This window comes from Sus scrofa, chromosome 8 (genome assembly GCF_000003025.6).
Source record: "Sus scrofa isolate TJ Tabasco breed Duroc chromosome 8, Sscrofa11.1, whole genome shotgun sequence".
Lineage (NCBI taxonomy): Eukaryota > Metazoa > Chordata > Mammalia > Artiodactyla > Suidae > Sus > Sus scrofa.
In genome coordinates, this window is record NC_010450.4 from 12,514,244 (window position 1) to 12,529,396 (window position 15,153).

Below are 15,153 nucleotides of genomic sequence, written 5' to 3' on the forward strand. Positions count from 1 at the left end.
ACTTAACAGTGCACGGTACACTGGTGGTTCCCTGGCTAAAGGAAAGACTGACAGCCAGTGGAAACCCTGTATTTTTTAGAAAGCTGCACATGCGTTGTGTGTCTAATTATCCATAACATTCTGCCATTAACTGCTAGCATTTCAAGTGGCTTGAAGGGTCAGCTTGTCCTTAGTCGTTCCTATTATGACCACAGGTTGGGGTAAGTCTTTGTCAGCCTGTCACAATGGCTTGTAAAGTTTACATCTATAGACAGAGCCTGAAGACGCCCTCTCAGATGACTGGTTATATCTCCTGATCCCATTTTAACTAAGGAGATGATATAAGAAAGCAGCAGCAGCATGCCTGGCACACAGTAGGTACTTAGTAAATGGTAACTATCAACTATCAACTTAACTATAGTAAAAGTTTCATAAATATTTTCGTTCCTACCTACTGTAGGTGCAGCCCTGGCTAGGGGTCTAATCAGAGCTGCAGCTGCAGGCCTACGCCACAGCCACAGCAATGCCAGATCCGAGCTGCATCGGCAACCACAGCTCATGACAATGACAGATACTTAACCCACTGAGCGAGGCCAGGGATCGAACCCACAACCTCATGGTTCCTAGTCGGATTTGCTTCTGCTGCGCCATGACAGGAACTCCACAAAACTTTTCTTTTTTTTTTTTAATTCTTTTTTTTTTCATAAATATTTTTGGATTCGATCATTATCATAGTCCTGAGCCACATATTGATCAGAGATTTTGTTTTTCCCCTCTGGGAACACCTCCAAGACATTGTCCACAACGTTCATTCACTCATTCATGCTACACACAGTCACGAAGCACCTGTTCTGTGTCAGGCACGCATTCTCTCTAGATATTGATCCCCACGGAAAAGCTGCCTGCCTGTCACATCCCCCCTCTTGGAGATTCCCAGTGCACCTGTTAGAGGCTCTAAGAAGATCTACAAGGTGTAAATAGATAGATAAATGAGACAGAGGCCGAAAATGGATAGAGGCAAAAAAATGGATGGATGGATGGATGGACAGATAAGATAAATTGGTATTCAATATTTTCCTTACCTGCAGAAACTTTTTTAAAATATCTATACCATCTTTTTTTTTTTTTTTTTTTTGTCTTTTTGCCTTTTCTAGGGCCACTTCCCATGGCATATGGAGGTTCCCAGGCTAGGGGTCTAATCGGAGCTGTAGCCTACGCCAGAGCCACGGCAACACTGGATCTGAGCCGTGTCTGCGATCTACACCACAGCTCATAGCAATGCTGGATCCTTAACCCACTGAGCAAGGCCAGGGATCAAACCTGCAACCTCATGGTTCCTAGTCGGATTCGTTAACCACTACACTACGACGGGAACTCCTGTACCATCTCTTTTTTATTGAAGTGTAGTTGATGTACAATATTAAATAAGTTACAGGCGTACAATATAGTGATTCGCCATATTTAAAGGTTCTACTTCATTCATAGTTACTGTAAAATGTTGCCTATATTCCCTGTGGTATACAATACATTCTTGTAGCTTATTTTATATATAATAGTTGGAATTTCTTAACCTCCTACCTCTATGGTGCCCCTCCCGTTCCCTCCATAGTTTTGCCTTATCCAGAATGCGATATAGGTAAAATCACACAGTATGTAGCCCCCTCAGATTGAATTCTTTCATTTGATAATATGCCTTTAAGGTTCATCTATATCTTGTCATGGCTGGATAGCTCCTTACTTTTTAATGCTGAATAGTATCTCATGGTCTGGATGTACCATAGTTGATTTATCCTTTCACCTGCTGAAGAACAGCTTGATTGCTTCCAAGTTGGTGATTATGAATAAAGCTGCTATAAACATCTGTGTGCAGGTGTTTTGTTTTTTTAAAAAAACACACACAAATTTATTCTCTTACAGTTCTGGAGGTCATGACTAACAAGTGTCATTAGCGTCACATTCCCTCTGCAGGGATCAGGGGAGGATCCGTTTTCAGTGTCTAGAGGCTGCCAGTCTTCCTTGGCTCGTGGTCCCTCCCATGCGCAGGTTTTTGTATAAACCTCCTTTGGGTCAATACCACGGTGGGTGATTCCGGATCATAGGGTGAGAGTATGTTGAGTTTTGTAAGAGACTCTAAAGTGTCTTCCGAAGGGGTTGTACCATTTTTGCCTTCCCACCAGCAATGAACAAGGGTTCCTGCTGCTCCATAGCCTCACCAGCATTTGGTGTTGTCTGTGTTCCAGATTTTGGCCATTCTAATGTGTATGCAGTTGTTTTAATTTACATTTCCCTGGTGACATATTAGGTAGAGCATGCTTTTCCTTGGTTTAATAGCCATCCGCATATTTTCTTTGATGAGCTGTCTATTGAGGTCTTGAGGTCTTTGGTCCATTTCTTAATTGGGTGGTTTGTTTTCTCATTGTTGAGTTTTAAGTGTTCATTTTTTTTTTTTTTTCTCTTTTTGCCTTTTCTTGGGCCGCTCCTGCAACATATAAAGGTTCCCAGACTAGGGATTTAATCGGAGCTGCAGCCACCAGCCTACGCCAGAGCCACAGCAACACGGGATCCAAGCCACATCTGCGACCTACACCACAGCTCATAGCAACGCTGGATCCTTAACCCACTGAGCAAGGCCAAGGATTGAATCCACAACCTCATGGTTCCTAGTCGGATTCATTTACCACTGCACCACGATGGGAACTCCAAGAGTTCTTGACCTATTGGATAACAGTCCTTTATCAGATGTGTCTTTTTTGTAAATATTTTCTGCAAGTCTGTGGCTTTTCTTCTCATTCACTTATGATTTCTTTACAGAGCAGAAATTTTTAATTTTAATGAAGTCCAGCTTATCAATTATTTCTTTCACACATCAGGTGTTTGGTGGTGTATCTAAAAAGGCATCACCGTAACCGAAGTCATTTAGGTTTTTTCCTATGTTATCTTCTGGGAGGTCATAATTTTGCCTTTTACATTTGAGTCTGTGAAATGAGGAATGATCCTATATTTTGAGTGAATTCTCAGAAGGATGTAGGTCTACATCTAGGTTAATTTTACTGCGTGTGGATGTTCTCCTGTTCCAAAAACATTTGTTGAGGAGACGATTTTGCTTCATAATATTGCCTGTGCTCCTTTGTCAAAGATCAGTTGATTGTATTTATCGGTGTCTATTTCTGGACTCCCTATTCTGTTCCATTGATTTGTCTATTCTTTCACCAGTACCTCACTGTCTTTTTTATTTATTTATTTATTTTTATTTTTTGCCCACCCCGTGGCATATGGACTTCCCAGGCCAGGGATCAGATCCGAGCCAGAGTTGCAACCTACACTGTGGCAAAGCCAGATCCTTTAACCCACTGTGCCGAGCCGGGGAATCAAACCTGTATCCTGGCACTGTAGAGATGCTACAGATTCCCGTGTGCCACAGCGGGAACTCCCATCGCTGTCTTGATTACCATGGCTTTCACAGTAAGTCTTGAAGTCAAGTAACATCAGTCTATAACTGTTCTTTCCCTTCCATGTTGTATTGGCTGTTCTGCTATTTTGTTTGTTGGGTTTTTTTAATTATTATATTACTTTTATATTATAGTTGTACCAATTTCTGCTGTACAGCAAAGTGACTCAGTCATACATATATATACATTGTCTTATTATTCCGGTGTATTCTTTTTTTTCATTTTTCAAAGTTTTATTGAAGTAAAGCTGATTGACAATGTTGTGCAATGGCTGGGTTTTTGTTTTTCGGGGGGTTTCTTTGTTGGTTTTGTTTGTTTGTTTGTTTTTGCTTTTTAGGACCACACCTGCAGCATATGGAAGTTCCCCGGGCTAGGGATTGAAAGAGAGTTGCAGCTGCTGGCCTACACCACAGCTCATGACAACAATGGATCTTTAACCCACTGAGCAGGGCCAGGGATCGAACCTGTGTCTTCATGCATACTAGTCAGATTTGTTACTGCTGAGCCACAGGGGAGCTCCACAAAGTCTGGCTCTCCCAGCACCAAGCCTGACACACGGTAGCTCATCAATAAATGTCAGTAAGGCCTGAACTGGGATCAATCCTAGTGTGTACAGTGATGGAACTTCTACAAGGACTGGACATATTGACAGGGGACAAGTCCTTTTCCCAGGGGCTGTTGTACACTCTAGCGATCTGAATACTTACTGTTCGTGTGTGTGTGGTCATCTGTTTGCATGGGGACTGGGCTTTTAAGATGTTGCAAGCATGGTCATGGTTAAGAAGGGTCTACTACTTCTTTGAACCTGAGTTTCCGTTTCAGTGAAGAAAGTAGCAAGAGGAACGCAGGGGAGGAAGGGTGAGAGGAAAGGAGGAAGGGAGGGAGGGAGAAAAAAGTCAGAATGAACAGCAGCAAGTCTCCAGTGCTTGAGGTTGCTTATCGATCTTATTCCTACTCAGAGAGCTGAGCAGAGGCCCCACGAGGAAAAGAAAATTGAACCTGTTTTACAGGCTGCTTTTCTGCACCAGTGTCCTCATCTCTTACCAACGCCTGCCCCCTGGTGGACATTCTTCACACTGTTGGATTTTCTAAAACAAGGAAACGGGCTCCCAAAGAGAAAATGCTGTGAGCTTTCAGAAGTTCCTTACTGACTGCAAGATAAATTCATGAAACAAAGATTCCTTCATGACCCAGCCATTGCCAACCAAGACTTCTCTCCAAGCACTCCCCCACCAGAATGTTATGCAGAAATAATACAAGCTTCCATTCGCTCCCCAAGAACAGCTTTCATCAGAGGCCGACCTGAGAATTAGACCAGAGTTCAAAATCCTGCTTCGTTTCTCCCTAGCTGTGATTCTGGGTAAGATACCTAACGTCCCTAAGACTGTTTGTCATCTGTAAAATGAGGCTAATGACAGCCCCTCCCTCTTAGAGTTGCTGTAGAGTTAAATGTGACAACCACGGGAAGAGTCTTTACAAAGGTCCCAGGCCCTGATATCTTTTAGCCACTATCTGCAAACTCATCATAATCTTTCTACCTCTAAGCCATTCATTTAACAAGCATTCGTGGAGTTCCCGTCATGCCTCAGCGGTAATGAACCTGACTAGTATCATGAGGATGTGGGTTTGACCCCTGGCCTCAATCAGTGGGTTAAAGGATCCAGGGTTGCCATGAGCTGTGGTGTAGGCTGCAGACGCAGCTCGGATCCCACATTGCTGTGGCTGTGGTGTAGGCTGGCAGCCTCAGTTCTGATTGGACCCCTACCCTGGGAATTTCCGTATGACATGGGTATGGCCCTAAAAAGACCAAAGAAAAAAAAAAACAAACCCAAGCATTTGTTATAAATGACATGGATGACAATAAGACACAGTTTTTAAAGACCCTGTTGTCAAGTGGAAGAGCAAGAAATATAGATGAGGAATATTTAATTTTGGCAAAAGGTAGTAGTAGAGTTAAAGATAGCGCCCCCCCCCTCAAAAAAAGCAAACCTAAGTTAAGGAATTGCCGACCTTAATTTATTGGGGGAAGTAGCCCTAGGACAAAGGATGGATGCTGGGGGCCTGGGAAGAGTGTGGACAGAGGCTTTCCTGGAAAGCCAGTACATGGTGCTTTATTAAGCTGGATCACACGGACAGTTGGGGCTTGAGCCCACGGGGACTCTCTAAGGAACCACAAGGCATGTGCCTCATATTGACCACCTGGGGGACAGAAGAGGGGACATTTACCCACCAGCTCCTAAGCCTCAATGGTCATGAATTGCCCCTTGGAGTGCAGACTCCCTCACTCTCCCAGGTTTGTGCACATGCAAGGACCCCGGCTTTCTGCAGGCGTCCTGAGCCCCCAGGTCAGGCAAGCCCAGAAGCAGAAAGCCAAGTTAGCAGGATGGCTGAGGAAGTGTGGGCAGCTGGCACCTGCTCAGAGCTGGCAGCCCCAGCAACAGCTGGACTAAACAAGGGCTGACAGGAGGCCAGGCCAGACATGAGAGGCATCAGTGATGGCATAGGAAATCACGGGAGCTACTAACATGGCTCAGCCTTTGGTCAAAGAGCTGGGGTTTCATCCTATAAAGATGCCCGGTTACCCCAGGCTAGGGACAAAATTAGCCAAAGCAGTGGGGAGAAAAGGCGGATGAGGGGCTGAGCTGGGCCATGCCAGGAGGATGGGGAGCAGAGGTGGAGGGGGGGGCACAGTCAAGGCATTTGCTTAGGAGGCAAAATAGGCAGGATTTGGTGAGACAACAGACGCATGCAAGACAGCTACAGTGGTCCAGGGTCACACTTGGTTCTTAACCTGAGTGCCACCATCCGGGACAGAAAAATTTGACTCTCAAAGATTGTCATGGTTTTGGAGTTCCTGTTGTGGTGCAGCAAAAATGAACCCAACTAGGAACCATGAGGTTGCGGGTTCAATCCTTGGGCTCGCTCAGTGGGTTAAGGATCTGGCATTGCCATGAGCTGGGGTGCAGGTCACAGACATGGCTCGGATCTGGCATTGCTGTGGCCGTGGCGTAGGCCGGCAGCTGTAGCTCTGATTCAACCCCTGGCCTGGGAACCTCCATATGCTGAGGGTACGGTCCTAAAAAAAAAGGAAAAGAAAAATTGTTGTGGTTTTAATGTCTGAATCTCCTCCAAATTCATATGTTGAAATCCTAATGTCTGATAGAACAGCATGTGGAGGTGGGACTCTGGGAATTTCTTAAATCATAAAGCTGGAGCTGTCATGAATGGAATTAGTGTCTTTATAAGAGACCCCAGACTACTCCCTAGCCCCTTCCACCATTTGAGGGTCCAAGGGGGAGTATGAGGCCCAGAAGAGGGCCCTCCCCAGCCATGCTGGTACCCTGATTCTCCAGACCATGAGAAATAAATTTCTGTAATTTGCAAGCCACCCAGTCTGTGGTACTGTGTCATAGCAACTAGAACGGACTAAAACAGGGATGGATACTGAGCTCTGACATTCCATGTTCAAGTTACCTCTGGGATACCCAAGTGGAATGGGTCGAGCAGCTCCTAGAGGGAGTTCCCACTGCAGCTCTGTGGTAATGAACCCAACTAGTATCCATGAGGATGAGGGTTTGATCCCTGGCCCTGCTGGATGGGTTAAGGATCTGGAGTTGCCATGAGCTGTGGTGTAGATCAAATACACGGCTAGGATCCTGCTTGGCTGTGGCTGTGGTGTAGGCCAGCAGCTGCAGCTCCAATTTGACTCCTAGCCTGGGAACTTCCATATGCCATGGGAGCGGCCCTTAAAAAAAAAAAAAAAGTAGCACCTAGAAACTGGAGCCTGGCATTTAGAGAAGCTTTAGCTTTGGAGTCTGGAGAGATGGCCCAGAATGTCCAAAGGGAACTGATGTGTGTCCATCCTTCTGCTGATGCCCACAGGTGAGAACATGATAGAACACAACAGGTCCCCACATTCCCAAGCTCAGCATTAGACCATCTGTGCAGGGCCCATCAAGAGCCTGGGAAGTCATTGTCACCCACGCCCAGCCTGTGACAGAAAAGAGGTGGGAGAGGGAGAGAAAACGTCTTGGGAGAGAACCACTGGAGCACTGCGGCCCTTCCCTTCCCTTCTCTGTGAGCGACAGGAGGCAAAGACTTATATCTGCGCACAGCCCAGATGTGCGCTCTGTGGGACGGAGCCAGCCTCAAGGCATCTTGAAAAGGACACTGCCCAGGAGAATGGCCTGGAAAGACAAAGTGGCCCGGCACAGAAGGGAACCATGGCCACTTAGCAGCCGAGTGTTACATCTGCCAGAGGTGAAACCTACTGCAGGGTTGCTGGTCAGAGGCTGTGGTCAGAGGACGCCAGCAGGAATGCACCCAATCAAAAAACCAGCATTTAAAACTCTGCTGCTCCCGGACAGCCGCTGTGGCTGAATGTATTTGAACCAGTCCAGCACATCCTTCCTGCCCAGGACCCGTCCTGGAACCAGCTTGCCAGGGCCCTCGAAAGTGATACTCCCGCCCCAGTCAAGCCTCCAGATGAATGTAGCCCCAGATGACATCTGACAGCAACTTCCTGGAAGACCCTGAGCCAGAACCCCATGTTAGCCACTCCCTAATTCCTGACCCACTGAAACTGTAACAGATCATAAGCACTGCTCTTTTAAGCCCCTATTAGTTGTGCAGTAGACAGTCAATACATGGCTCCGCCCACAGCTATGATGCAGACCTGGGTCCAGGAATTCGCTTTGAATAAGCTCCCTAAATTATACTTTGGAGGACTACCTGGAGTTAGAGGAAGAAGAGGATTAGGCTGTATCTCTGGCATCCTGACATTCAGAGCCACCAGGAAGCTTTCGGTCCTGTGGGTGCAACAGGAGATGATCACAGCAAATAGTGGTTCCGGTTTGGGGATTTTATTTTTATTGACCTATAACTGACATATAACATCGTGTAAGTTTAAGGTGTGGACTGGATATACGTGTATATCGCCAGACAATGGCCACCACAGAGTTCCATAAGACTGTGGAAATTACCATTAAGTTATCATAAAAGAAAATTATCATTTTCTCTTCTGTGGTGAGAACATTCAAGATCTATTCTCTTAGAACATGGAGTATATCATGTAGCATGGTCGACTATAATCCGTATGCTGTGCTTTAGATTTCCAGATCTCTTAGTCATCTTCTAGTTGCAAGCTGCTTACTTACAATTGTGGAGTCAGTGTTTGAAGGAGCTAGGAAGTGGTCTGGGAGGGACCTCAGCCTCTAATAGTCACTGACACGGCCCTGGAAGGATCTGCAAATGTTTAAGCCAATCACGCTTCCACCTAAGCGGACAGCACCCCCAAGTGGATACTTTAAACATTTCTCTCATAGGAGTGTTTTCCTTTTCTGCACTGGCCCTCCCAGGCAGCTGAAAGCCCACCGTCTCCAAGCGCTGAAATCGGATTCAAAGCCTGAAGCCTTTCTGCTGCTCACCAGCCATTGGCTGCCTAAGCTGAAGCCTATTCATCTGCCTCCCGAGAGGTCTGGTTTAGAAGATCAGACAGGAAAACTGTGAAGTCAGAATAAACACCACCAAAAAAGGGGGTGTTACAAAATCATTTTCAAAAGGGTGGGTCTGCTTCTGCCTGTGGAAATTAAAAAAAAAAAAAAAAAAAAAAAGAGGAGCTCCCGTTTGGCTCAGCGGTAATGAACCTGACTAGTAACCCTGAGCACACAGGGTGTGTCCCTGGCCCTGCTCAGCGTGTTGAGGACCTGGCGTTGCTGTGGCTGTGGTGTAGGTTGACAGCTGTGGCTCCAATTCGACCCCTAGCCTGGGAACTTCCATATGCTGCAGTTTCGGCCCCAAAAAGCAAAAAAAAAAAGAAAGAAAGAAAGAAAAAAGGAAGAATGGGCTTTCTGCTTAAAATTTTTATCAACCAAAAATCTGTTTCTCCACAACAGATCTTTTCACATGCCATGAAGACTTTCTCTTATCAATAAGAATTGTCTGAAAATTTCATCTTTAATCACAATATTCTGTGTTATTAGCATAACTAAATTGCACTGAATGTGTGGTTTATTCGCAGGCTGCTCTATTACAGTGGTTGCGAGCACAAACTTTGTAGAACACCTGTTCAAATCCTGACTCTCTCTACTGCCTCCCAGTATCAACCTGAGCACGTACCTTCTCTCTATGCCTCATTCTTCTCAGCTATAATAACATGGACGTAAAAATAGGAGTTCCTTCAGACTCGCAGGCATAGAGAACGGACTTGCGTTTGGCAAGCGGAAGGGGGGCAGGGGAGGGCTGGATTGGGAGTTGGGGATTCGCAGGTGTAACCCACCACACATAGGATGGGTAAACAAGGTCCTGCTCCAGAACCCAGGGAACGATACTCAATATCCTGTCAGAAACCACAATGGAAAAGAACCCGATAAAAGGTGAACGTGTGCATAACTCAATCCCTTTCCTGTACACCCAAAACGAACACATTTTAAATCAACTACCCATCAATTTTTTTTTTTTTTTTTTTTTTGCCTTTTCTAGGGCTGCTCCCGCGGCATATGGAGGTTCCCAGGCTAGGGGTCCAATCAGAGCTGTTGCTGCAGGCCTATGCCAGAGCCACAGCAACACCAGATCTGAGCCACATCTGCAACCTACACCACAGCTCACGGCAACGCCAGATCCTTAACCCACTGAGCAAGGCCAGGGATGGAACCTACAACCTCATGGTTCCTAGTCAGATTCATTAACCACTGAGCCACGACAGGAACTCCACTGTCCATCAATTTTTTAAAAATAGGAGTTTCTTCAACAGAATTGTGAGCTTGGTTAATCCTTGTAAAGCACTGCCTCCAGCTTAGAAAGTGCTGTGTAAGTATTCACTATGGCAATTACTTAACAATACTCTATTGCCTTTCAAGTTGTTTCAAAGTTTCCAGCAATTGATGATGCAGAAATTGATATATTTGTTATCATTGTTGGTCCTTGTTTCTGATTATTTCCTAGAATCTAAAATATGGGGTTACTAGGTCAGATGTATAAAGTTTTTAGCAGCAGTGATAGAGGCCCTCAAATTACTCTTCTAAAAAATCTCTCCTTGGCCCTCCCAACAGCGGGGTTCTGAAACACCTGTCAGCACATGCATTAAAAACAGTTGTGGAAGGAGTTCCTGCTGTGGCTCAGCAGAAAGAAATCCAACTAGCATCCAAGAGGATGCAAGTTTGATCCCTGGCCTTGCTCCGTCGGTCAAGGATCCAGCATCGCCATGAGCTGTGGTGTAGGATGCAGATGCAGCTCAGATCTGGTGGTGTTTTTTTTGGCTGTGGTGTAGGCTGGCAGCTACAGCTCCGATATGACCCCCTAGCGTGGGAACTTCCATATGCCAATGGGTACAGCCCTGAAAAAAACACACACATTAAAAAAAAAAAAAAAAAAAAAAAAAAAAAACACCAAAATAGTTGTGGAGTTCCCATGGTGCCTCAGTGGGTTAAGGTCGCAGCTGTGCCATGAGTTCGAACTTCCACATGCTGTGAGTACAGCCAAAAAAAAATAGTTGTTAGTTCACGTCAGGACGCAATTTTCCTCTGCCCTCTCTCTTCTGGAACTGGAGGAAAGGGCGCAAGGCACAAACTTTAAAAACTTTGTCATCGCAAAACCTGGTTAGAACCAGCTGAACCTGACAGTGCCAACGGCCTGAACCTGGGCAGAACACAGATTGCAACTTGAACCCACGTTCTGAGACTCGAAAGCCAGCCTAAACCCAAACTGGGGCTTAAACACACAGTTTTCAATGAGAATCACTCACCCTGCGTCTGGACTCACTGAGGTTGAGGTTCTCTATGTCTCCACGCAGAAGGAATTCAGCGAGAGACAAAGTGATGGGCACGAAACAGAGGTGTTAGGATAGGACGCTGGTGAGCGATGCAAGCAGGCAGGCAAGGAGACTCTGCCCCAGGACGAGGTGGGCTGCAGCTTTACCATCCCAGGGGCGTGGGGGTCGGAAAAGCCCGCCTCTTCCTCTTTCTTGAGTAGCAGCTCCTCCTTGGTATCCGGTTCCGGTGTTTATTCAAATCAGCAGGAGGGCAGTCCTCGAACTCCTGCCCTGGGTGTGAACCTGAAGGCAGGCCTCCCCCATCCCCATCCAATGACCTGAGGCGTATCTCCCCTGGCCACACCGAGCCCACATTTCTGGCAAATCTCTCTGGCGGTAGTTCTTTTCCAGGAACAGGTCCTTTACGGGAATCCCTTAGGCGGCTAAGGGAGAGGCTGAAAAAAAAAAATGCCTTCCTGTTGGGACAGCGGAGTTAAAGCCCACAGGCTGGAGCCCTGAGCAGGGAGAACTGGGCTCCCGCTACCGCTACCCGGGCGAGGGCTTTTTTATAGTTAGGGTTTCGTGATTGGTACGTGGGCTCAAGGAAACAAAAGGGAAGGGGGCTTGGGAAAGAGGGAAGGAGGATTTCGGTCGTTAAGTGCGAACTGGAACCGTCCTTGTGGCTCTGTTTATTTTGAGGTTTAACAGCTCCTTAAATTATGTTGGTCCTGGGGCCTTCAGCCCTGCTGGAGTCTGCTTTTCCTGTTTGTCTGGTGTCTGCAGCCTGGGTGGGCTCTTGATGGGATGGTTGTTCCTCCTCCGTTTGGGCTTCTCCCCTCCAGTTTCCAGATACCACCTAACTGCTGAATCTTCTTTTTCTTAGAGGTAATCAGCCTAACCTAATCCTCACGCCAAAGAGATCTATTTGGGGGTGGCGAATTGGGCACCCCTGCACTGGTCAACGATTGCTGCTGCCATCCCATTGTTTCAGTCTACGATTCTTAGATAACCATTGAGGTGGGACAGTTTCATTTTTCTCTCAAATTTCTAGTCCAAATTACGTTATGCAGAGATAACATCATTGGCCAAAATTTTAGTAAGAAATCCTCCCTGAAAATGGAGTAAACGTATATCCAGGAAACTGAGACAGAAGTCAGAAAGGGATAAGCCTAACTTAGGAGTATGCTCCAGGAGGCAGTCTTTCAACGCTAAGAACATTCTAGAAACATGTCAGGTTTCTACCTAGAATCCTCTGCACAAAGGCTGGGCTGGACCCCAAGACAGCAGAAAGCTGAGTAGAATTCTCTAGCTAATGTTGTTGCAGAAACTGCAAAAACCGTGGCAGTGGAAGGAGACAAACAGCACTCGGAGATATGGAAAAGCAAGGTTTATTCAGCACAGGTATAGGCTCAGAGGAGCACCAGGTCTTTGTTCTCAGTAACTTTTATATACTACAAGGTCTTGATTTTCCCATGTAAGCATCCCGGACCTCCCCCCATCCCCAAGCAGACAGTGTTCCTAAGAAACTGAGCGAACAAGGTTAAAGAAGCAGAACTGATAAGCAATGTTGGGTACATGATTAGCAGGGCTGCTGGCTTGGACATAGGGCACACAGTTGTTACATTATTACAAGAAGGGTGGTATAGTGAGGAGCATAGCTGGAAAGGCTTGCAGCTGCCTTCTTAGCCAAGGGGGGTTGTTCTTTAGTTAAAACTCTATTTCAATGTGTTTGCTTTAGTCCCTTTCTTTAGAAATGGAAGATTTTTTTCCCCTTTCTTTCCCCTAGAACATCTCAAGTGGTATTTATTCTAATCTAAGTGATATAGTGTCATAGTAGAAATTGATCTATGGAAAAAAAAAAATTGGATTCAACCCTGATTTTTTCCCACCAACAGAGACTTGGAAGCAGAACATTCCCGGCCCTCTTTCCCAGCCCCCACGGGCTCTCGGCTACACTTTGAAGGACCTGCCTTCACGCCTTCCTGAGACACAGCACTCAACTGTCCAGGTCCTGGGCTTTTAAGCAGTGGTGACCTGAACATGCTCAGACTAGCACCGCTGCATCCCCACGTCCCCTGCTGAGCCATGACCTGCCACAAAACGTGGTCACACTGGGAGGGCCTCTCTCCAATCCCAGGTTATTCAGCTGCTCTGGTCCAGCCCCAAATGAGCGTCCAGGAGAGCAGGTGGTGACATTGCCACCACCTCCCTAGAGTGAGAAGCTGCAAACTTGAGGACTAATGACTCTGAGGGCAAAAGAAAAAAGCAGAAGTCAGGGAGTTCCTGCTGTGGCACTGTGGGTTAAGAACCTGAGAGCAGTGGCTCTGGGTTGCAGCAGAGGTGCGGGTTTGATCCCTGGCCCAGGGACTTCCATATGCCTTGGGCACAGCCACTAAAAAAAAAAATTCAGAAGTCAAAACATACTCTTTCCTGAAGTTCCCGTTGTGCCTCAGCAGAAACAAATCTGACTAGTATCCATGAGGTTGCGGGTTCGATCCCTGGCCTCACTCAGTGGGTTAAGGATCTGGTGTTGCCCTGAGCTGTGGTGTAGGCTGCAGACATTGCTCGGATCCTGTGTTGCTGTGGCTGTGCTGTGGGTTGGCGGCTACAGCTCCATTTCAACCCCTAGCCTGGGAACCTCCATATGCTGCAGGTGCAGCCCTAAGAAGCAAAAAAAAAAAAAAAAGGTACTCTTTCCCAAAATAAGCCCACTATTTCCCCCAAAGTATGAGCATAAGAATAAATAATCATGTACTTTCTCACAGAATACCCACAGCCACTCCATAAGGCAGATCTGATCACTCCCATTTTACAGATAAGGACCAGCCTGCAAACAGAAACTACCCAAACAAGGAGGATTTAATAAAGGAAATGAATCATACGTGGGATGGAAAAATCCAGAATCCAAACAGAGGATGGTGATGTGACCCAAAGATTAGCAACAGTGGGAAGCCACTGCCACCCCAAGGGCTGAGTTGAAGGGAAGAGCCCAGTGGGCCCACCTGGGCCAGGAGGTGGTTTTCTAAGGAGTGAGATGCTAACAGTTCAAGGGTCATCATGGGTGGATATTGCTGTTAACCTAGAAAATGGAAACTATCCTGGGCTATTCCTATGAATTCCCTGGGGTGCCTTGGTGCAGTTTGAAAATAAAACAGTGTGCATTTTAAGGACTTTGACCTTGGAGTTCCCATCGTGGCTCAGCGGTAAAAACCTGACTAGGATCCATGAGGGCTCAGGTTCGATCCCTGGCCTTGCTCAGTGGCTTAAGGATCCGGTGTTGCCGTGAGCTGTGGTGTAGTTCGCAGATGCGGCTCAGATCCCGCCTTGCTGTGGCTCTGGCATAGGCTGGTGGCTACAGCTCCAATTGGACCCCTAGCCTGGGAACCTCCATATGCCATCGGAGTGGCCCTAGAAAAGACAAAAAGACAGAAAAAAAGAGGAAAAAAAAGAAAGAAAAAGAAAACACATGGTAAAGGCTTTTGTAAACAGCAGCCACATGGTAACTGGGGTTTGGGGTTCAGTTCTGCCACGTACGGCCATGAGGATGGACAGTCATTGCTCCAGGCCTCAGTTTCCTCATCTATAAAATGATGAGCTGGACCAGATCACTAGTTCTCAATCAGAATAGCTTGTATCAGGCAGGTGGAATGCTGCTTCTAAACACACAGGGTCGGAGTTCCCGTCGTGGCGCAGTGGTTAATGAATCCAACTAGGAACTGCGAGGTTTCGGGTTCGATCCCTGGCCTCGCTCAGCGGGTTAAGGATCTGGCGTTGCCATGAGCCGTGGTGTAAGTCGAAGACACGGCTCAGATCCCGCGTTGCCATGGCTCTGGTGTAGGCCAGCAACTACAGCTCCAATTAGACCCCTAGCCTGGGAACCTCCATATGCCATAGGAAGTGGCCCTAGAAAAGGCAAAAAGGCAAAAAAAACAAAACAAAAAAAAAACACAGGGTCATCCCAGCACCTTCAATCCTGAT

General features: G+C 46.6%; 1 long non-coding RNA gene across 5 annotated transcripts in view; it reads right to left on the reverse strand.

Annotated features, from left to right (window-relative positions):
• Positions 1-11,860, reverse strand: part of LOC100739688 — a 162,684-nt gene extending 150,824 nt beyond the window's left edge. For all 5 annotated transcript variants that reach the window (XR_304761.3, XR_002346573.1, XR_002346570.1 and 2 more), the window contains exon 1: positions 11,170-11,860. This is a non-coding gene — a long non-coding RNA (uncharacterized LOC100739688). The remainder of the gene's footprint in view (positions 1-11,169) is intronic.